Here is a 24,453-nt window from a genome sequence, read left to right as displayed (position 1 = left end):
CCAGACCCAACGCGACGAAATCGCGGCGCCCGCTGCGCAGCCTGGAAGTACAGTATGCATCTCATTATCTGCCTTGATGATCGATTCTCTGGGGCCGATTTCCCGACTGCGTGTTTCTAACCACCTTGTAGAAATCGCGAAGACGGCGTGCTGGCTGAGACGGCTGCGAGAGGAGGTAGGAGATGGCGTGGGGGGATTCCCTTTTTGGACACCGGACGTGCTTTCTGGGGGTGGGGGGCCTGCCAGGACCGGGGGAGGGGAAGGGGAAGGGGGGGACAGGCCGAACAGCCGGGCAGCCCCCGACATGACAGGGGCGGTGCCCACGCACCGAGCGCCATTATTGTGGCCATTTTGTTGGCCACCCTCCCCGGCCCCTGGGTGGACGGTGGAAAAATGGCTGTATGGGTGGGTGCCCCCCACCTCCCCGGCCACACCACTCAACTGGCGACACCCACCGGGGGACCACCCAGGACCACACCGACGGCAGCCCCCAGTGAGGGCAGTGCAATGAAATGGTGGCCCTGGCAGCAGGGACGGGTGCCAGGATTGGGGGCACCGACGGGATTGTGCGTGGTTGGGCCGCGCGGTGACAATTGGGGCCATCATGCAGCCTATGGTACCTGGTTGTGCACAGGTGTATGCATCATGATAGCATGTTTTCCCCTCACCCCCTGCAGATAATCATGTTTGGTCAGCAACCAGTGATGTCGGCCGTCGTGGCAGCGGCTGCTGCCCTGCATTCAGCCCTGTGGCAGCGTTAGCGGGGTCACTCAGAGAGGAGGCGGAGGCTGCAGCAGAGGAGCGGGCTGCAGAGGGGCAGGTGCCAGCCCCTCAGGTTGGAGGGGCCAGCCGCCCTACAGGACGAGGAGGAGGAGGATGAGGTGGTGGTGGTGCCAAGGAGGCGCCGGATGAAGGCACGCGTATACTGTGACCGCATGTCCTTGAGGAACGTCCAGACTGGGCGTGCAGGAGGACACTGCAGACCAGCCGGGAAACAGTCAGACACATTTGCCACATGATGGCACACCTGGCACCGCAGAGGTTATGGGGGAAGGACACCTCCTCTCGGTGGCCGTCAAGGTGACGGTGGCCCTCAACTTCTCAGCGACGGGGTCGTTCCCGTCACCGAGTGGGGACCTGTCTGAGATTTCACGGCATCGATGCACAGGTGCGTCTGCAACACTACGGATGCCCTGTATCCCCAGATGAGGATGCTGCACGTCTGTGCACGAGACCCGGGCAGTGTATATGACTCGTTTGTTTTGGCACAATCCGTGATCCCCGACATGTTTGAGAGACAACCCCCCCCCCCCCCCCCCCCCCAACTCTGCACTGTAGTGGTTCTATGATTCAATGCAGTGGCTGAATCACACCCATTCTGCTTAGGGCGCGATTCTCTGCTCCCGCGCCGATTCAGAGAATCGCCTGGGTCGCCAAATTTTCCCGCGACGCCGGTCCGACGCCCTCCTTCACGGAAGCGGCCAGATCGGCACAATCGCGTTTTGCGCGGCGCGGTCCAGTGAGTCGCCCGAGACAGTCAAAATGGTGATTCACCGGTACCCCCCGCGATTCTCAGTGCCGGATGGGCCGAGCGGCCTGCCCAAAACGGCGGGTTCCCCCTGGTGCCGTCCACACCCGGTCGCTGCCGATGGGAACAGTGCGGGAACGCTGGCGGGGCGGCCTGCGGGTGGGGAGGGGGGATCCTGCACCGGAGGGGGGGGCCTCAAATGGGGTCTGGCCCGCGATCGGTGCCCACCGATCGTTGCGCCGGCCTCCCTGAAGGAGGACCTCCTTTCTTCTGCAGCCCCACAAGATCCGTCGGACATCTTCTTGCGGGGCAGACTCGGGGAGGACGGCAACCACGCATGCGCAGGTGACGTCAGTTATGCGGCGCCAGCCGCGTCATGTATGCGGCCCCGCCTTTACGCGGCGCCAAGGCCTGCCACGCGTAAATGATGCAGCGCCCCTCCTAGCCTATTTTCGGGCCCTGAATCGGCCGGGATAGGGGTCGCTTTGCGCCGTCGTGAACCTCGACGCCGTTCATGATGGCGCGAACACTCTGTCTCCATTTCAGAGAATCGCTCCCTTATTTAAGCTGAAGAAAAATTGTCACTTCAGTAAATGCCAGGGTAAGCTCCGTGTGATGTTAAAGTTCCACTTTGGAATCTAGACATAAAACTAAAATGCTGATCTACTGACTGATATTTTAAGCACATTTTTAACACTCTTACAATGTAGTACATGCCATCGGTCTTTATTATATGTGGAGTATTTCATTGTTTTACAGGATAATGATAAATTTATTACTGTAGTTGTGTCCTACATTCTTTACAATGTTACATTTGAAGTCCTTTGAAGAGCGAGAATGTCAGGGAGGATCTGGAACATCCCTCTTTCTGTGACGGAGAGCTGCGTGTATTTGGAATAAAGATAAAGAACATAAAATCCATCTCAATAATCCACCAGTGTTCATGGATTGAGCTTTTTATCTGTTTCAGCACTACGTTTACGAGCGAAGTCCTTTCAATGGGGCACAAGGGGGATAAAGAGAATACTAGAGAACAATTACATTCCGGAATCTGATTATTGGCAGCAAATACTTGATGAGGAACACAACCAGTCTGAGCAGAGGTCAGGTGATTTGGAGGAGTTTCTGTTTGACACTGAGGGAGACGTTGCGATGCCGGATTTACCTACAGAAAGTTCAGTCCTTGTGAGAAAGAAAATAATTTTTGATTTATTTTAATGCTGCCATCCTGGTTGTATATATAAAATATATCGTTGGAACCTCTGTCTCTGGGCATTTTAATTTTGACTGTATCTCCACATTTAATGAATGCTTTGTACGGATTTAGAAACAGTCAAACGTTCGATACAGATGTCCTAATTTTTCTATTTCCATCTTCAGATAAGAATCATAATCTTCTACTGACTTACTTTGTGGTCAGAGGGCATTGTAGGATTGTATCCACAAGGAGTAGATTGTCATTGTGTTGGGGTGGGACGGGTTTGGGCAGGAGTCAAGCCAGCAGGCCCAAAATGAATTGGTCACGGCGCTGCTGGTGCCGCCGCAGCCTCTTCCAAAATCCCTGTTTGGTGCTCTGGAACTGCATCCCAGTTAAAGGAATAATAAATACCCTCCAGCCCTCACACACCGATATGCCGTCCATGCAGCCTTATGGCTCCATCTATGGTCCTCATGCTGCCGTGCCAAGATACCTATGCCAGGCTACATCCCCAAAACAAACCACAAGGCCCCAGAGGCATCCATGCCACAGTATAACCTCCAAGCTACCCCAGGATGGCCACTCATGATTCCAATGACGAGGTGAGAAAGGAGCTGCACTTCGAAAGCTAGTGATACGAAACAAATCTGTTGGACTTTAACCTGGTGTTGTAAGACTTCTGACTGTACTATAAACATGTTGGTGCTTGGTAATTTAAAAAAAAAATTATTTTGTGATGATGTTCTGTATCTTACATGACTGTGTGAGTGTGTGTTATTGTGTATTACATTTTGGGTGTTGAGAAAATAAAACAATGTAAACGTTATTGCCTCTTTTAATTTAAAGCCATGAGGTATTTAGTCTTCAGTCTGTTCCTGGAAGACATGACACAAAAGAGGTTAAATCACATCCTTTCTAAATCACAACTTGTTGCAGTCAGCTGAGAGCTGGGAAAAGGGGGAATATTAAGTTGCATCTCTCTTCTCTCTGCAACAGGAGCCAAAGCAGCACGGTAGCCTTGTGGATAGCACAATTGCTTCACAGCTCCAGGGTCCCAGGTTCGATTCCAGCTTGGGTCACTGTCTGTGCGGAGTCTGCACATCCTCCCCGTGTGTGCGTGGGTTTCCTCCGGGTGCTCCGGTTTCCTCCCACAGTCCAAAGATGTGCGGGTTAGGTGGATTGGCCATGGTAAATTGCCCTTCGTGTCCAAAATTGCCCTTAGTGTTGGGTGGGGTTGCTGGGTTATGGGGATAGGGTGGCGGTGTTGACCTTGGGTAGGGTGCTCTTTCCAAGAGCCGGTGCAGACTCGATGGGCCGAATGGCCTCCTTCTGCACTGTAAATTCTATGATAATCTATGAAAGCCAAGAGATCGAACAACATATTTGCAGATGCTGTTGGTAAGAGGCAGCATTAGATGAGGATAAATAAGAGCAGAAGGGCAGATTTTTGAGAGACTGTATAAATAACAGTGGGGAATGGGAGGACAGTCAATGCAATGGTCCATGAACGATAATAGGATAAGGATGGGTGGAACCAAGTTAAGTCATTCCCAATCATCTAGACTATTGAGGAAACTTAGTGGGGTGGATCGTAGAATCCGTAGTGCAGAAAAGGTCATTTGGCCCATCGAGTCTGCACCTACTCTCTGAAAGAGCACCCTACACGGCCCACAACCCATCTTATCCCTGTAACCCCACCCAGCTTTGGATAGTAATTACCAATTGTCAATCCATCTAATCTGCAGCTCTTTGGACTGTGGGAGGAAACCGGAGCTCCCAGAAGAAAAACACACATCAGGAGAATGTACAAACGCCACAGTTACCCAACATCAGATTTGAGCTGTGAGGCAGCAGGCTAACCACTGTGCCTCCGTGCTGCCCCATGGTTTGGTTAAAAATGCTAAAGGCAGCAAAGTAATTCAGGAGGACATGGCAGGTTGATGCATTTTGATCACAGTTGCTGTCACCTGTCCTCTGTGATACTGGTTTGGCCATTGTGGAACTATAAGAGTTAGAAACCAAACTGGAGAGATTCAAACCTGGATTTGCAGACAAGAAGGGGTTTGAGAGCGAAATGATGGGAAATGATGGATGAGACAATTGTTTACAAGGACAGAATGGTTTGGATTGCTATGTTTGAATTGTGTGGTAATAACAGCATTTTCGAAATAGATGGGAAGTACCTGAGGGAAGGGAACCATTCCCATTGTCAACTAGCATGCGGACAGGCTAGTATGGCTTGGCAGTAAATGAAAGGTCTTGAGGAACAATGTTGTTGATCAAAGCGTATAGTCTTACCTGAAAAAGAATTTCATCAACATCTCACGTTTATTGTTTTAGCTGAGTGTGGTGTTGACGGAAAGAGGCTGCAGTGAGATACCTGATCGTGGAGTCAAGAGGCTGGGATTTACCTTTAGTGTCCAGAACAATCCTGGTCCATTTTGGAAGAAAAGATCAATGATTCCTTACCTAAACTCAAAACAGGTTGGCCAAGCCAGACAGGAGGAATTGAAGAATAACCTTTCCAGTCTTACAACAACATGCATCATTGTACACTACATGAGTGAACCTTAACCTGATTGGGTTTGGGAATGTGTGCTAAGTACAGATGAACATGCTTTGCATGACATGTTTCATGCAAACTTTTGAACATACAAATTAGGAGCAGATATAGGCTATTTGGTACCTTAAGCCTGCTCGGCCATTCAATAAATTCATGGCTGATCTGATTGTAATCGGAATCCCGCATTCCTGTCTACCCCAAAAGCCTTTCACCCCTTGTTTTTCAGGAATCTATCTAGCTCTGCCTTAAAAATATTCAAAGACTATGGGCGCGGTTCTCCTGAAACATTTCTAGGTATGCTAGCGAGCGGGAATTGCTGTGAGCTTCCAGGCACTCGGCCCATGAGCCTGCAAAGCTATTCAATGTTAATTGGTCCACTTAACAAGGCCTCATTGGCTTCTCGCCCCAAATGACAGCTCGCCAGCTGATTCGCCCGTACCGTGCTCGCCAGCCCCCTGCCAACTAGGTCGAGGAGCACTAAACCTGCACTTACTTGGCCAACCCCAGTCAGCTCGCAACAATGGCGCCCAGGAGACCAGTCCCAAGATTCAGGGTGCTGACCTGGGGAGGTCCCTGGAGGCGGTGAGGCCAGGAGGGATGTCCTATTACACTCGGGTCCCAGAGGGTGAGCCACAAGGCAGCCAGTGCTGCTTGGGACAAGGTGGCGGCAGCAGTCAACTCAGGGAGTGTGACCAGGAGGAAGGGCCTTCAGTGCCGGAAGGTCAATGGCATACACCGGGCAGCACGAGTGAGTAGACACCAACTGTCCCGTCCCCGCCGCCACCCTCCAAGGGAGCATCACCCCACCAACCCAGCAGGCGACTCCCTTTACACCTCCCCCACAACAACTGTGAACCAGTGATGGCTCCCAAAGGTTCTCCCGCTTGAGCTCGGTGGCATAAATTTGAGTTATAGATTCATATACCCTTGCAATATAGCAGGTTACTATTTGACCAATGGCGTATATGTTAGTTCTTTGAAAGGGAAGTTACACATTAGGTTCAAGTCCCCTCTTTATGCCCATGACCCTATATGTTCCTCATCCTCAAGTAGCAGTCCAACTTCCTTTTAAAATTATGTTTCGAACTCACCACCATCAACCACTTCAGGGAGGGTGGGCGACATGGTGACAGTGGTTAGCACTGCTGCCTCAAAACACCAGGAATCCGGCTCGGTTCCAGCCTTCGGTGACTGTCTGTCTGGGGTTTGCACGTTCTCCTCGTGTCTGCGTGGATTTCCTCCGGGTGCTTCGGTTTCCTCCCACAGTTCAAAGATGTGCAGGTTAGATGGATTGGCCATACTAAATTACCCCTTTGTCTCCAGGGATGACGGGTCAAAGTTGGTTGCGAGGTTATGGAGATAGGGTGGGATGGCTGGGGGAATTGCCCTAGGCAGAGTGCTCTTTGGAGTGTTGGTGCAGACCCTATGGGCTGATTCGCCTCCTTCTGCACTGTTGGGATTCCGTGATTCTTGGGATTCGATGATAAAGCTGTAATAAAGATTCAACTTTCTTCTTTGATCTTGGGATGTGGGAGGCACTGGCGAGACAGACACCAGTTGTGTTGAGGACATTAACAGTCAACCACAGAGTTTGGGACTGGTGTGACATGTAGGCCGGACTGGGGAAGATACTTCCCTAAAGGACAGTAAGAAGTCTTACAACACCAGGTTAAAGCCCAACAGGTTTACCGCAAATCACTAGCATTTGGAGCACTGCTTCTTCCTCAGGTGAATCCTGTAAGACTTCTTACTGTGCTCACACCAGTCCAACGGTGGCATCTCCACATCATGGCTACCATCGACACCGCAAACTGCCGGCTCAAAGTGGAGAGGATCTCCAAGAAGATGGCGCATATAGGCACTGACATTAAGTTTCTACAAAGATGCAAGAAAGCAGACATTAACCTGAAGAAGGAGCAGTGCTCCGAAAGCTCGTGATTTGAAACAAACCTGATGGACTTTAACCTGGTGTTGTAAGACCCCTTACTGTGCTCACCCCAGTCCAACGCCAGCAACTTCACATCATCCCTAAAGGACATTAGTGACCAGTTGATGCAAAAGTTCCAGCCAGTCCTGGTAATGGAAGTAATCCAGCATTGGTCAGTGACTTAAATATAGGCTTACAAATAAACATTCAAGTTTATCTGAAATTAAAACGGAACTGGCGGGAGTCAGGTCACAATATTTTAGTTGTGTCGCATAAATCAGAAATGAAAATTGAACAAGACGTCGGAATTTAGTCAGATAGGAAAACCAGAAGGTTAGGGTGCAGAAGGTAAAAGATTTGGCTATTTTGTCCTGGATGGTGTTGAGCTTCCTGAGTGTTGTTGGAGCTGCTCTCATCCAGGCAAGTGTGGAGTATTCCATCACACTCCTGATTTGTGTCTTGTAGGTGCACAGGCTTTGGGGAATCAGGAGATTAGTTATTTGCTGCAGAATTCCTAACATCTAACCTGATTCTTGTAGCAATAGCATTTATTAGCCCAGTCTAGTTCAGTTTCTTGTGAATGGTAACATCCAGAATGCTAATAGAGTGATGGTAATGCCATTGAATATCAATGGCCGATGGTTTGATTTTGTCTCACTGGACATGGTCATTGCGTGGCATTTGTGTGGCACGAATGTTACTTGGCACTTGTCAGCTCAAGCCTGGATATCGTCCAGGTCTTGTTGCATTTGCACATGGACTATGTCAATGTCTGAGGAGTCATGAATGATACTGAACATTGAGCAATCATCCTGAAATTTGACCTTATGTTGCAAGGAAGGCCATTGATGAAGTAGCTGAAGAAGGTTGAGCGAGGGTGCTACCCCGAGGAACTCCTGCAGTGATGTCCTGGGACTGAGTTGACTGACCTCCAACCACCACAACCATCGTCCTTTGTGGCAGGTATGGCTCCAACCAGTGGAGAGGTTTCCCCCTGGTTCCCATTGACTCCAGCTTTGCTATGGCTCCTTGATGCCATTCTCGATCAAATGCGGTTTTGATGTCAAGGGCTGTCACTCTTACTTCAACCCTGGAATTCAGCTCTTTTGTCCATGTTTGAACCAAGGCTTCAATGAGGTCAGGAGCTGAGTGGCCCTGGCGAAACCCAAACTGAGCATTAGTGAACAAGTTTTTGCTAAGTACGTACCGCTTGATATCACTGTTGATGACGCCTTCCATCACTGGGCGGGTTGGATTGATCCTGCTTTTTGTGTACAGGACATACTCAGCCAATTTTCCACTTTGCCACTTTGCTGCCAGTGTTGTAGCTATACTGGAACGGGTTGGCGAGGGGTGCTGCAAGTTCTGGAGCATAGGTCTTCAGGACTATTGCTGTCAGGGCCCATAGCCTTTGTTGTCAGGGCCCATAGCCTTTGCAGTATCCAGTGCTTTTAGCCATTTCTTGATATCAAGTGGGGTGAATTGAATTGGCTGGAAACTGGCATCTATGATGCAGGTGGCCTCTGGTGGAGACCGAAATGGATCAGCCACTCAACACTTATGGCCGAAGATTATTGTGAATGCTTTGCCTTGTCTTTTGCACAGGTGTGGTGGGCCCTCCACCATGAGGATGGGGATATTTGTGGAGCCTCCTCCTCCAGTGATTAATTGTTCAACCCCATTCAAAACTAAATGGGGCAGTACAGAAGAGCTTAGATTGGATCTGTTGATTGTGAGATCACTTAGCTCTGTCTATCACATGCTGCTTATGCTGTTTTGCAAGTGGTCCTGTGTTGTAGCTTCACTGGATTGACACCACATTTTTCTCTATGCCTGGTGCGGCTCCTGGCCTGCTCTCTTGCACTCTTCATTCATGATGTGGAAATGCCGGTGTTGGACTGGTGTGGGCACAGTAAGAAGTCTTACAATACCAGGTTAAAGTTCAACAGGTTAGTTTGGAGTTAGCTTTCAGAGCGCAGCTCCATCATCAGGTCAGTCACCTGATTAAGGAGCTGCGCTCCGAAAGCTAACTCCAAAAAACCTATTAGACTTTAACCTGGTATTGTAAGACATCTCACTGTTCATTCAACCAGGGTTGATTCCATGGTTTGGTGGTAGTAGTGGAGTGCGGGATATGCCGGTCCTTGGGGTTAGATTGTGGCCGAGTACAATTCTAGCCGCTGCTAATTGCCCGCAGCACTTCATGGAACCAGTTGCTAAATCTGTTCAAACTCCATCCGATTTAGCACGATAGTAGTGCCACACAACAGGAAATGGGGCTTTGCCTCAAAAATGACTGTGATGGGACAGAACATAAATAGATGGTGATAGTGGGTGCCTGGGATGTTACCTGCAAGGTATCATACTGTGAGTATAACTGTGTCAGGTTGCTGCTTGACTAATCTGTGAGGCAGCTTCCCAAATTTTGGCACAAGCCTGTTGATGGTAGCCAGGACTTTGCAGGGTCAACAAGGCTGGGTTTGCCGCTGTCTTTCCAGTGCCTAGGCCGATGCAAGGTGGACTATCTGTGTTTCTTTTCGTTTAGACTTTGTAGCAGTTTTGTTACAACTGAGTGGCTTTCTAGGCCATTTCAGAGGGCATTCAAGAGTCAACCACACTGCTGTAGGCCAGACCCTTTGAGGGCTGCAGATTTCCTTCCCTAAAGAGCATTAGTGAATTAGCTGGGGCTTTTTACAACAATCGACAATGGCTTCGTGGTCATTGTACTTTCCAATCCAGATATTTATTGGATTCAATTTCAATCCTATTCAAAACTAAATGGAGCAGTACTGAAGAGCTTATCGGGTCCGTTGTTTGTGAGATTGCTTAGCTCTATCACATGCTGCTTAAGGAGCTGCGCTCTGAAAGCTAACTGCAAACAAACCTGTTATACTTTAACCTGGTATTGTAAGACTTCTCACTCTTCATTCAACCACCCACAACCCAAAGATGTACAGGGTAAGTGGATTGGCAGTTTGAAGAATCTTGCATCTTCTGACAAGATTGGAAGCTTTGGTGAAGTCTATGAAGATAATGCAATGTGGTTGGCATGGTTTGCAGCATTTGTGTTACAGCCGAAGTGAGAAAAGAATGTTGACTGTCGATCTACCAGCTGTGAGGCCTCTCTGAGGCTCAGGGTAGATACGCGAGTCTCAGGGTTGATATGTGATGCCACGGACTCCAATACAATCACAGCAACATGAGCGAAGACCATTCCCTGATATACTAAACAAAGAGACTCCTTGGTAATTGCTGCATTCACTCAAACCTCTTTGCCTTTGTACAATGTTGAAAACATACATGGATTGAGGCACAAATCTTTCCCTCGAGCTGAGACACAAATGCTGCAATAGTGCTGCTTTTCCACACTTGATGATTTCAGGTGGAATGGCATTGTCTCCTGGGACCTTGACGCTGGCTAGGTGATGAATGGCCTTTGTTCAGCTCTACTATGATGGGTTCATTGTCCAGCTGCTCCATGACAGGAAATGGCACAGAGGGACAATGCTCTCCATTGTGCAGAATTAGAGAGAGCGCTCCATCCATGATTCCATCTGATGTGAGCTTCTGTGATGATCACCGCTGTCTATGTTTTAAAGGGGGGGGGGGGGCAGTTTGGTTGTTGGTTTGTTCTTGGTTCTTTTCAACATCCCTCTCACGTCGCAGGATCTGGCAGCATGCTCTATGTTATTGCAGGGTTTCAACCAGCATGGATAGGCGCAGTGCCAAGTCCATTGAGACTTGATTCTGGCAACTCTGAGAACATTTAGACTCTGTTTGAAGTGGGTCTGCTTGCTGTTCATGGGGGCACTCCTCCTGTTTGAAGTAACTGGTTCCATTTCAATAAGCCTCAAACCACTCAGCATTCCTCCCATTTTGTTTTCTATATACAGAGTTCCAGGTGACATTATGAAAATTATCCCAAGTTGACATTGAAATCTTGGGTGCTGTTGTCATAAATAGCCCGCTGAGGATGTTGAGAGACTCCTGGGTCATTTCTAAGGCAGTGGTATGGCAAGTGTTGTTCAGAAGACAACATTTCTTCCAGGAGTGGCATAATTTCCTTGGCTTTAGTCTAACATTTCCTTAACACCAGGGAATGGTCAGTGTCAAGGTCAGCACTATGATAGCTCTGAATGGGCGACACGGTGGCACAGAGACCCAGGTTTGATTCAGGCATTTGAGTTTGCAGATTCTTCCCATGTCTGCGTAGCTTCCTTCTGGTGCCCTAATTTCCTCCTACAGTCCAAAGATGTGCAAGTTAGGTGGGGTTACGGGAATAGGGTGGGGAGTGGGTCTCAGTAGGGTGCTCTTTTGGAGCACTTTCGATGGACCGAATTATGTCTTTCTGCACTGTACGCATTCGATGATTCTATGATTGATGAGGATGCTGCTGAGGGTGTAACAGTGGTGCTGGTGAGAACAGGCTGAAGCCAGTTGTGTGATGCCAGATGCCACCAGGACACCCCTGGTACAACTTAGTTTGGAATAAACTCTTTATCACACAGAGTCCCTGGGAACAGATTAGCCCCAGCAATCTCGATCCATTTTCCTTCATCCTTCCGAATCTGTGGTGCCCTATTCACATTGGCTACCTGTGTTGTCAGCCCCCATCCTTGCACTGATGTTCCCAAGAAGGTATGGTCCTTCAGTGCTCACAATCTCACAATTCTACTAATAGCAGCATTAGATGCCTCATAGAATTATTCCTGGACATCCTGGTTGGAGGTGAGTGTTGACCCATTAGTGCAGATGGGTTTAACTGGGGCTGCACTTGTTGAAACACAAAGTGTAAGAATTCTCTCTGGGCCTTCTGTGGGGGTGTTACACTCATCGTGAGTACAGCATTCTTTAACTGCAAAACCCTCTCAATACTCATCTTTTGCTTCTTGCGATTTCCACCCCCAGAAGAAGATGTTGTTTTTATTTTGTAGGGTCCACTTTTGAGCAAACCCAGTTTCTTTAGTGCGGCATGTCCACATTGAGCCTTTTAAGCTCTTTGTCGATCATGGCTGTCTTGCGTGCATCATCAACCTGCAGATAGATATTAATAGGACTGGGACACAAGGTCCTCACCTTCCAGCACGCATATGGGAATGACTGGGGTCTTCTTTGCTAAATTTGCCTTACCTGCACAGATAAATGGCCCACCAGTTGAGAGATTACTTTTGTAGCTCCAAGTATGATTTGAAACAAATGGGCTGTGGTTGGACAGCACCAATGATGTTCAGCTTGAGGTGGGTAGGAGCTATCCAATGAGATGTGATGATCTTCCCCACTGTCAGATGTAACCCTGGCTCTCCTGCTCTATGCTATTTGAGTGAGAACTTCTCACTGGTTAATGTTGATTCCCAAGTCCAACTAAGTACTGGTACAACCATGGTCTGGTTACTCCCTTATCAAATTCTGCTGACTTCACTTCTTCCACTTCTTTCAACCTCAATTGTTGAAAATTAATCCAAACTGTTAATTGAGTTAATCCTGCCTAAATTTTAACATTTACTGTTAAGGGTTGGTTAAAAGAGTAATACCTTTTAACCTGGAGTCCATCAATTTGTGTCACATGTCATTCCCATTTAATTTAAAGAAATTTGATTAAATCTAATGGGCAGGATTTTCCGCTCCTGTTTTTCTCAGACGGGATAAGTGACAGGATTCGAAAACCCCGCGAGAGGCTCAAATCACATTTTACACTGCTGGGAAGTCTCATCGCAATTCCCCCCCTCTCCCTCCTCCCCCAGGGACGTAGCAGTAAACCCAACGTACCCCATTATATATTTGTGTGTCATTATCAGGCCTCTTCGCCTGATAATTCACCACCCTCCCCCTGCCCCCAGTTAAATTATCCATTCATGCTAGTGTGATTATGATTGGTCTCCCACAGCGTGCACCTGGTGGGCAGACCCACCAGAGGGGCTCATGTGAGTGCATCACTCAGAGGTGAGAGGTTCATGCCCAGACAGCTAATGGGCAGAGTCCAGGCAGCGCCGGGGGAAGTATCCGGGCAGTGCCGCGGAAGTGCTCATTGCAGTACTGGGGAAGGAAGGTTGTGTGGCGTGGGATTGCGGGCGGCAGTGTTCAATTATATCTTTTGTGCATCGGAACATCTTTTAAAAGTTCCCTGACAAATAAGTTGCTGGCTGGGCGGGCTCAACTAGAGTGTTCCCCGCCACCATGACATTGTGGGAAACACCCTTTCTAATTTGCCTTTTTATCAACTCCGGGACGATACAATGGATCAAAGCCACCATTGGGACCCGTGGCTTCGTCGCTACTTTTCCCGCCCGCTGTCACTCACTGCAAAACAAAGAGAAAATTCCACCCAAAATGTCTCGACTAACTAAATCTTTATACACAACACAAGTGTGCAGAGAGAGGGTGCGAAGGAACATAGGCCTAGGAACTTAACGGAACTTTCTGATATCACTGCGGCTGCCAGCCAAAAGTCCATTGACTTTGGTGACACTGGTAAATCCCACTGACTATCGGAATGGGGAGATCCTGCTGATGGAGTGGAATTTTGCACTGCCCAGCCAACAGGTATGAAGGCGATGGCAGTGAATAGTCTGGTGGCGTCCACCTGCCCACCTTTGGCCTGACTCTGGTCACGGGAGTTGGCGAGCCGGCGTGTGGCACGGAGAATTTGAGTGGCCTGTCCATCCTTGAGTCTATTGTAGTTAATTATTCAACAAAGAAAAAGTTGCATTGATGGTCGGTTCGGACATTTTGGGTTTGAGATGTTCTGAAAAGGAACAAAAGTTAATGAAAAACAGCAATGAATCACAGAAAGAGAACAAAGCTGTGAGAAAAGGGAGAAGGAACAAGATGTATGTAAAGGTCTGCAGCAGAGAAGAGATAACAAGATATTCATTATCAAGAGAGAAATCCTGTCAGGAAGAAGCTGCAGACAGAAATAGAAATTTAAATCAGTCAATAAAGACAGGTCCAATTTGCATAGTAGAAACATTGGCGAGTGAGTGGAGCAATTGGCTCTAGAGTCCTGTACAGAGTCAGTGACTGAAGCTGGTCACTTGAGAGCTGAAATGGGTCCAGTGTTCATCCTGACAATCGGGCTAATACTGTCCTTTTACACGTCATAGATTATCATAGAATTTACAGTGCAGAAGGAGGCCATTCGGCCCATCGAGTCTGCACCGGCTCCCGGAAAGAGCACCCTACCCAAGATCAACACCTCCATCCAGTAACCCCACCCAACACTAAGGGCAATTTTGGACACTAAGGGCAATTTATCATGGCCAATCCACCTAACCTGCACATCTTTGGACTGTGGGTGGAAACCGGAGCACCCGGAGGAAACCCACGCACACACGGGGAGGATGTGCAGACTCCGCACAGACAGTGACCCAAGCCGGAATCGAACCTGGGACCCTGGAGCTGTAAAGCAATTGTGCTATCCACAATGCTACCGTGCTGCCTATGTGTTTTGAAGGGCTGAAGAGGAGCTCATACAACTATGCGAATCAGATATAATTTTTACTTTTTTCGAGCTTTGCTTCAATCTTTCAAGCCTTGAACTCGACAGACGTGAGTATTCAAATCCCTTCCATTGACTGGAATTTTGCTCATTCGTCAATAATGAGAGGAGATGAATTTCTGCTGTGATTTTATTTGCTTGTCAATGAGTGAGTGATATAGTGATCATACTAACTTAATTCTGATCGAAGATAAGTACTGGAATAGCTAAAACACAATTAGAAAAGTGAGGTTTTATGACAGTCCTTCAGCCCTGTGGTGTAGGCCGAGTGCACCTTTTTGTCCAAGAAGAAATCGATGAGTTTCTTTGTCTTGATGACAATCCCGGGGAGGGATCGATGTGACCAAGGGGGATCACAACGTACCAGACATCAGTCGGTTGATGACCAGCGTTTGACCCCTGAAGGATGGCATGCAGAGCAGCCCTGATTAGCGCTCAGTGCAAGTGTTGACTTTGGCAACAGCGTCTATACTTCCTCAGGTGACGAAGGCAATTCGGCATCTCCACATTGACTTTTACCAATTTTTACAGGTGCGCCATAGGAAACATCCTGTCTGGCTGAATCACAGTCTAGTATAGCAACTGCTCGGCCTAAGACCGTAAGAATCTACAGATAGCCATGAACACAGCGCAGTCCATCATGCAAAACTGCCTCACATTCATTGACTCTGTCTGTACCTCCCACTGCCTTGGGAAAACGGGCAGCTTAATCAAAAACTCTCCTACCTGGGTTGTTCTGTCTTCCAACCTCTTCCATCAGGCAGGAAGTGCAGAAGTCTGAGAACACGCACTAAAAGGTTCAAAAAAAGCTTCTTCCCCACTGTTACAACTGTCTCCTGAATGACCCTTTTACGGATTGAACTGATCTTTCCGCAGATCTTCTCTACTGAGTAGTATACTAAGTAGTTTGCTTTACCCGGTGACTGTGTCTATGTATTTACATTGTACATTTATCCTATGTCCTATGTTTTTTCATGTATGGAACGATCTGTCCAGACTGTAGGCAGAATAATTATTTTCACTGCACCTCAGTACATGTGACAATAAGTCAATCAATTTTGTCAGTTCACTGCCCAGCTTCCTCGACAGGTAAAGGTAGACACCCAGATAAAGGCACTGGGGGAGCGACCCCATCAGGGAATCTAGTCACCACTGATCGACCTGGACTCTACAATATTTTTCCCAGTTGATCCTGGCAGACAATGCCATGGAGTTGACCTGTTGAAAATTGGGTATCCTCCAATAGTATCGATGATCGTGAGGGGCACGGCAACGGTGTAAGCTGAGAGGGTGACCTCCACGTCCTGCCCACGTAGAACCAGTCCCATCAGCCCCCCATCAATGGACATAGAAAAGGCACGACACATGGGGCATATAACTGTCCGAACAAGGGCACGCCTGATGCACTGCCAGCTCCCAAAGTAAAGAGACACCATCAAGGACACATTATCATTAATCAGACACTTTAGCAGCAGTGTACAGAGATTGGATACGGAGAACAAAACGTGTTTCAAACTAGAACGTTGAGAGTCTCGAATCAGTATTCATGATCCACCCCGTCAAAAACGTTCTCCTGATCCAGCGAAAAGAAAGTGGCCCGAGGAGCATCCTTCTGGGAATGGTGGATCAACGCCCAGACCAGATGAATGTTAAGGTGCATGGTTTGGCACGGGAATGTAGCACTGATCAAGGTGATTCTTTGGCACGGGAACGTGGTGTTGATCATGTGGGCCAGCATGGTGCCAAGGCAGAAGACATGGCTTTCACCATCCTCAAGACGGAGCTCAAGCTCCACTTCTTAACTTGGCTGATATTGCAACCTTTGGGCAGCATGATAATGAGGGCCGGTATCAAGAGGAAATTCTACTGTTTCAGACTTTCTTTCAGCTTGTGCATACTCACCTCTCAGGAAGTCCCAAAAGCCCTTTGGAATTCCATGTTCATCCTGTTCAGTTGTGGTCACTTGTCCCTCGATATCCGGTTGAGAGAATCGGACAACTCGGCTAAACATGAGTGAAGAATTGAGTCACTCGACTTCCTTGAAGCCAAATCTCAGTAGGTCCTCCCACAAATCTGTGTCATCACTGGACAGATCTGGACTGAACAGAGCACCAAAATACACTCAAACCTAGTCATTGACGTCCTCAGAATCTAAGACAAGGACTGTGTTATTGACCAGCAGCCCCAGCAGCTTCTTAGGGACCGTCTGTCTTTTTCCATGTCCTGAAAGAAGGTTACCCATAACGTCATGAAGGTGCTTCTGTATGAAAATAGGTAGTGTGCCTTCTGCTCTCCATACACCTTTCACAGGCCTGGGTGTTCAACGGTCTGACATGAGTCCAGAATGAGCACCTTCAGTTCCAAGCACTCACACCTGGCCCTCTGCCTCCTCATTGCCTCCTTCATGGCACTTTGACAGAAGACACTGACTTTCCCACATCGGATCATAGTCTCAAGGAGAGGAATTCCCCCCGAATCCTTCACTAGTCCATCCAGAAGCAACAGAACAATTCCAAGAACAACTCGTCCTCCAGCAGCAGATTGCTGAATTACCAATACACTGACCCGTCGGTGCGTGGAAAGGTGCCAGTTCTTCCCACACAAGGTAGAGGTCCAAGAACAAAAGTGGCTGGGATGCAGCAGGCGTACATCTTAGAAATATAACAGATTCTCTACCAACTTCCTTCAAGTCTCACCAAAGTGAAGACGAGATGGGGATTTCACTAGAGATCCACAGTTGTAGGACGTAAACAGGTCCTCAAATTGCCCATTCTGTGGTGTGTGGTACTGCAGCTATCCATCACCTAAGGGATACAGTTAAACCGCTATCCCCTCTATTCCCAAAGGCAATAGCATCAATGGAGCCAAGATAAGTGGACACATCTTCAAATAAGCACTTGCTGCATCCTGGCTTGGGGAGCATAATAAGTATGGCCCAGCCTGAAGGAGAGATGGAGCAAGTGGTCTGGCACAGACTCCTTGCCCACAGTTGTGGTCCCAAACTGACACCTGCAGATCACCACTCGTAACCGGTTTCCATCCTGAAAAAGACCCCATGATCCCCAATCTCTGCCTTCTGCCAGTCAGCTAATCCTCTAACCATGCCAGTACCTTCCCCAGAACACCATGGGCTTTTCTTATTTAGTAGCTTCCTGTAAGGCACCATGTCAAAACCCTTCTGGAAATCCAAATAGATCATGTCTACTGGTCCTCCTTTGTCGAACTTCCTTGTTACCCCCTCAAAAAATCTCACAGGTTTGTCAGACACGGCTCCCCTTGACAAAGCTGAGCTGACTCACTCCTATTTTACCATGCGCTTCCAAGTACTCTGCAATATCATCTTTAATACTGGACTCTAAAGACTTACCAGGAACTGAAGTCAGGCTAACCGGCCCATAATTTCCAGTCTTCTGACTCCCTCACTTCTTAAACAGGGAAGTTACATTAGCCATTTTCCAGTCCTCTGGGACCATCCCTGCCTTCAGTGATCCCTGAAAGATCACCACCAATGTCTCCACAATTCCCTCAGCTATCTCCTGCAGGACCCGGGGCTGTCGTCCATCTGGTCTGGGTGATATATCCACTTTCAGACCTGTCAGTTTGCCCAGCACCTTCTCCTTAGTAATGGCTACTACACTCACCTCTGCCCCTGTCTCTCTTGAAGTTCCGATATGTAACTGGTGTCTCCCACTGTGAAGACTGATGCAGAGTACCTATTCAGTTCCTCTGCCATTTATTTGTCCCCTATTACTATTTTTCCAGCTTCATTTTCCAGTGATGCAATGTCCATTCCTGTCTCTCTCTTACCTTTATATATGCAAAACATTTCTTGAATTCTTCTATTACTCGCTAGCTTAAACTCAGATTTTATCTCCTCCTGCATTATTGCTTTTTTATAAAGAACAAAGAACAATACAGCACAGGAACAGGCCCTTCGGCCCTCCAAGCCTGCAGCGGTCATGATACCAACCCCTTCCAAAACCCTCAGCACTTCTTTGTGCCGTATCCCTCTATACCCATCCTATCCATGTGTTTGTTAGGATGCCTTTTGAACACTGTTAATGTATCTGCTTCCACAACCTCCCCTGGCTACGCGTTCCAGGTACTCACCACCCTCTGCGTAAAATACCAGCCTCGCACATCTCCTCTAAACGTTGCCCCATGGACCTTAAACCTATGCCCCCAGGTGACTGACCCCTCCACCCTGGGAAAGAGTACCTGCCCATCCACTCTATCCATGCCTCTCATAATCTTGTCATAAACAGTCCGAGTCTATTCAGCCTCTCCACAAAGCAAACATCCTCCTGACCAGGCACCATCCTGGTAAACCTCCTTTGCACCCTCTTCAAAGCCTCCACATCCTTCTGGCAGTGTGGTGACCAGGATTGTGCGCAATAATCCAATAGCGGCCTTACCAATGTTCTATACAACTGTCGCATGACTTGCCAGATTTTATACTCGATGCCTTGTCCAATGAAGGCAAGCATTCCGTATGCTTTCTTAACTACCTTTTCCACTTGAGTTGCAAGGATCTGTGGACCTGCGCGCCCAGATCTCTCTGACTTTATATATACCCAAGAGTTTTGCCATTTACGGTATATTTCCTCTCTACCAAAATGCATTACCTCACATTTGTCCGGATTAAACTCCATTTGCCATTTCTCAGCCCAAGTCTCCAACTTATCTATGTCCTGCTGTATCTTCTGACAATCCTCAACACTATCTGCCAATCCACCAACCTTGGTGTCATCCACGAACTTATTAATCAGACCGGCTACATTTTCCTCCAAATTGTTTATGTATACTACAAACAACAGAGGCCACATCACAGATCCCTGTGGAACACCACTAGTCACACCTTCCATTCAGAAAAACACCCTTCTACTGCTACCCTTTGTCTTCTGTGACCAAGCCAGTTCTGTATCCATCTGACCACCTCACATCTGATCCCATGTGACTTCACCTTTGTACCAGTCTGCCATGAGGCACCTTGTCAAAGGCTTTACTGAAGTCCAGGTAAACAACATCCACCACCTTCCCCTCATCAATCATCTTTGTCACTTACTCAAAAAACTCGATTAAGTTAGTGAGACATGACCTCCCCTTCACAATGCCATGCTAGCTATCGCTTATGAGTCCATTTGTTTCCTCTGATTGCTTTTAATGGCAAGCAATCCTCTATCTTCCCCCTAATCCTCGCCACATAGTATGCATCTTTCTTTGCTTTTCTGCTGTCCTTGGGCTGGATTCTCAGTGACATCACGCCGAAATCCCGAAACACGATCGGCCGGAGAATCGGTTCTGACGCTGAAATCGGGCTTGAGCCAGTTTCACGCCGATTCGGAATTCACCAGACCCAACGCGACGAAATCGCGGCGCCCGCTGCGCAGCCTGGAAGTACAGTATGCATCTCATTATCTGCCTTGATGATCGATTCTCTGGGGCCGATTTCCCAACTGCGTGTTTCTAACCACCTTGTAGAAATCGCGAAGACGGCGTGCTGGCTGAGACGGCTGCGAGAGGAGGTAGGAGATGGCGTGGGGGGATTCCCTTTTTGGACACCGGACGTGCTTTCTGGGGGTGGGGGGCCTGCCAGGACCGGGGGAGGGGAGGGGAAGGGGGGGACAGGCCGAGCAGCCGGGCAGCCCCCGACATGACAGGGGCGGTGCCCACGCACCGAGCGCCATTAGTGTGGCCATTTTGTTGGCCACCCTCCCCGGCCCCTGGGTGGACGGTGGAAAAATGGCTGTATGGGTGGGTGCCCCCCACCTCCCCGGCCACACCACTCAACTGGCGACACCCACCGGGGGACCACCCAGGACCACACCGACGGCAGCCCCCAGTGAGGGCAGTGCAATGAAATGGTGGCCCTGGCAGCAGGGACGGGTGCCAGGATTGGGGGCACCGACGGGATTGTGCGTGGTTGGGCCGCGCGGTGACAATTGGGGCCATCATGCAGCCTATGGTACCTGGTTGTGCACAGGTGTATGCGTCATGATAGCATGTTTTCCCCTCACCCCCTGCAGATAATCATGTTTGGTCAGCAACCAGTGATGTCGGCCGTCGTGGCAGCGGCTGCTGCCCTGCATTCAGCCCTGTGGCAGCGTTAGCGGGGTCACTCAGAGAGGAGGCGGAGGCTGCAGCAGAGGAGCGGGCTGCAGAGGGGCAGGTGCCAGCCCCTCAGGTTGGAGGGGCCAGCCGCCCTACAGGACGAGGAGGAGGAGGATGAGGTGGTGGTGGTGCCAAGGAGGCGCCGGATGAAGGCACGCGTATACTGTGACCGCATGTCCTTGAGGAACGTCCAGACTGGGCGTGCAGGAGGACACTGCAGACCAGCCGGGAAACAGTCAGACACATTTGCCACATGATGGCACACCTGGCACCGCAGAGGTTATGGGGGAAGGACACCTCCTCTCGGTGGCCGTCAAGGTGACGGTGGCCCTCAACTTCTCAGCGACGGGGTCGTTCCCGTCACCGAGTGGGGACCTGTCTGAGATTTCACGGCATCGGTGCACAGGTGCGTCTGCAACACTACGGATGCCCTGTATCCCCAGATGAGGATGCTGCACGTCTGTGCACGAGACCCGGGCAGTGTATATGACTCGTTTGTTTTGGCACAATCCGTGATCCCCGACATGTTTGAGAGACACCCCCCCCCCCCCCCCACCCGCCCCCCCCCCACCCCCACCCCCACCCCACCCCCAACTCTGCACTGTAGTGGTTCTATGATTCAATGCAGTGGCTGAATCTCACCCATTCTGCTTAGGGCGCGATTCTCTGCTCCCGCGCCGTTTCAGAGAATCGCCTGGGTCGCCAAATTTTCCCGCGACGCCGGTCCGACGCCCTCCTTCACGGAAGCGGCCAGATCGGCACAATCGCGTTTTGCGCGGCGCGGTCCAGTGAGTCGCCCGAGGCAGTCAAAATGGTGATTCACCGGTACCCCCGCGATTCCTAGTGCCGGATGGGCCGAGCGGCCTGCCCAAAACGGCGGGTTCCCCCTGGTGCCGTCCACACCCGGTCGCTGCCGATGGGAACAGTGCGGGAACGCTGGCGGGGCGGCCTGCGGGTGGGGAGGGGGGATCCTGCACCGGAGGGGGGGGCCTCAAATGGGGTCTGGCCCGCGATCGGTGCCCACCGATCGTTGCGCCGGCCTCTCTGAAGGAGGACCTCCTTTCTTCTGCAGCCCCACAAGATCCGTCGGACATCTTCTTGCGGGGCAGACTCGGGGAGGACGGCAACCACGCATGCGCAGGTGACGTCAGTTATGCGGCGCCAGCCGCGTCATGTATGCGGCCCCGCCTTTACGCGGCGCCAAGGCCTGCCACGCGTAAATGATGCAGCGCCCCTCCTAGCCTATTTTCGGGCCCTGAATCGGTCGGGATAGGGGTCGCTTTGCGCCGTCGTGAACCTCGACGCCGTTCATGATGGCGCGAACACTCTGTCTCCATTTCAGAGAATCACTCCCTTATTTAAGCTGAAGAAAAATTGTCACTTCAGTAAATGCCAGGGTAAGCTCCGTGTGATGTTAAAGTTCCACTTTGGAATCTAGACATAAAACTAAAATGCTGATCTACTGACTGATATTTTAAGCACATTTTTAACACTCTTACAATGTAGTACATGCCATTGGTCTTTATTATATGTGGAGTATTTCATTGTTTTACAGGATAATGATAAATTTATTACTGTAGTTGTGTCCTACATTCTTTACAATGTTACATTTGAAGTCCTTTGAAGAGCGAGAATGTCAGGGAGGATCTGGAACATCCCTCTTTCTGTGACGGAGAGCTGCGTGTATTTGGAATAAAGATAAAGAACATAAAATCCATCTCAATAATCCACCAGTGTTCATGGATTGAGCTTTTTATCTGTTTCAGCACTACGTTTACGAGCGAAGTCCTTTCAATGGGGCACAAGGGGGATAAAGAGAATACGAGAGAAGAATTACATTCCGGAATCTGATTATTGGCAGCAAATACTTGATGAGGAACACAACCAGTCTGAGCAGAGGTCAGGTGATTTGGAGGAGTTTCTGTTTGACACTGAGGGAGACGTTGCGATGCCGGATTTACCTACAGAAAGTTCAGTCCTTGTGAGAAAGAAAATAATTTTTGATTTATTTTAATGCTGCCATCCTGGTTGTATATATAAAATATATCGTTGGAACCTCTGTCTCTGGGCATTTTAATTTTGACTGTATCTCCACATTTAATGAATGCTTTGTACGGATTTAGAAACAGTCAAACGTTCGATACAGATGTCCTAATTTTTCTATTTCCATCTTCAGATAAGAATCATAATCTTCTACTGACTTACTTTGTGGTCAGAGGGCATTGTAGGATTGTATCCACAAGGAGTAGATTGTCATTGTGTTGGGGTGGGACGGGTTTGGGCAGGAGTCAAGCCAGCAGGCCCAAAATGAATTGGTCACGGCGCTGCTGGTGCCGCCGCAGCCTCTTCCAAAATCCCTGTTTGGTGCTCTGGAACTGCATCCCAGTTAAAGGAATAATAAATACCCTCCAGCCCTCACACACCGATATGCCGTCCATGCAGCCTTATGCCTCCATCTATGGTCCTCATGCTGCCGTGCCAAGATACCTATGCCAGGCTACATCCCCAAAACAAACCACAAGGCCCCAGAGGCATCCATGCCACAGTATAACCTCCAAGCTACCCCAGGATGGTCACTCATGATTCCAATGACGAGGTGAGAAAGGAGCTGCACTTCGAAAGCTAGTGATACGAAACAAATCTGTTGGACTTTAACCTGGTGTTGTAAGACTTCTGACTGTACTATAAACATGTTGGTGCTTGGTAATTTAAAAAAAAAATTATTTTGTGATGATGTTCTGTATCTTACATGACTGTGTGAGTGTGTGTTATTGTGTATTACATTTTGGGTGTTGAGAAAATAAAACAATGTAAACGTTATTGCCTCTTTTAATTTAAAGCCATGAGGTATTTAGTCTTCAGTCTGTTCCTGGAAGACATGACACAAAAGAGGTTAAATCACATCCTTTCTAAATCACAACTTGTTGCAGTCAGCTGAGAGCTGGGAAAAGGGGGAATATTAAGTTGCATCTCTCTTCTCTCTGCAACAGGAGCCAAAGCAGCACGGTAGCCTTGTGGATAGCACAATTGCTTCACAGCTCCAGGGTCCCAGGTTCGATTCCAGCTTGGGTCACTGTCTGTGCGGAGTCTGCACATCCTCCCCGTGTGTGCGTGGGTTTCCTCCGGGTGCTCCGATTTCCTCCCACAGTCCAAAGATGTGCGGGTTAGGTGGATTGGCCATGATAAATTGCCCTTAGTGTCCAAAATTGCCCTTAGTGTTGGGTGGGGTTGCTGGGTTATGGGGATAGGGTGGCGGTGTTGACCTTGGGTAGGGTGCTCTTTCCAAGAGCCGGTGCAGACTCGATGGGCCGAATGGCCTCCTTCTGCACTGTAAATTCTATGATAATCTATGAAAGCCAAGAGATCGAACAACATATTTGCAGATGCTGTTGGTAAGAGGCAGCATTAGATGAGGATAAATAAGAGCAGAAGGGCAGATTTTTGAGAGACTGTATAAATAACAGTGGGGAATGGGAGGACAGTCAATGCAATGGTCCATGAACGATAATAGGATAAGGATGGGTGGAACCAAGTTAAGTCATTCCCAATCATCTAGACTATTGAGGAAACTTAGTGGGGTGGATCGTAGAATCCGTAGTGCAGAAAAGGTCATTTGGCCCATCGAGTCTGC

The 24,453-nt window shown here is 48.9% G+C and overlaps 1 long non-coding RNA gene across 1 annotated transcript in view; it reads left to right on the top strand.

The window, feature by feature from the left end:
- LOC140429805 (uncharacterized) overlaps positions 1 to 23,634 on the top strand; it is a 37,114-nt gene extending 13,480 nt beyond the window's left edge. Inside the window, exons 2-3 of the long non-coding RNA XR_011949207.1 lie at positions 2,499 to 2,713; positions 22,589 to 23,634. This is a non-coding gene — a long non-coding RNA (uncharacterized lncRNA). The remainder of the gene's footprint in view (positions 1 to 2,498; positions 2,714 to 22,588) is intronic.
- The last annotated feature ends 819 nt before the right edge of the window (positions 23,635 to 24,453 follow it).

Source organism: Scyliorhinus torazame, chromosome 9 (genome assembly GCF_047496885.1).
Source record: "Scyliorhinus torazame isolate Kashiwa2021f chromosome 9, sScyTor2.1, whole genome shotgun sequence".
Classification (NCBI taxonomy): domain Eukaryota; kingdom Metazoa; phylum Chordata; class Chondrichthyes; order Carcharhiniformes; family Scyliorhinidae; genus Scyliorhinus; species Scyliorhinus torazame.
This window is presented reverse-complemented; position numbering and strand designations above follow the sequence as displayed.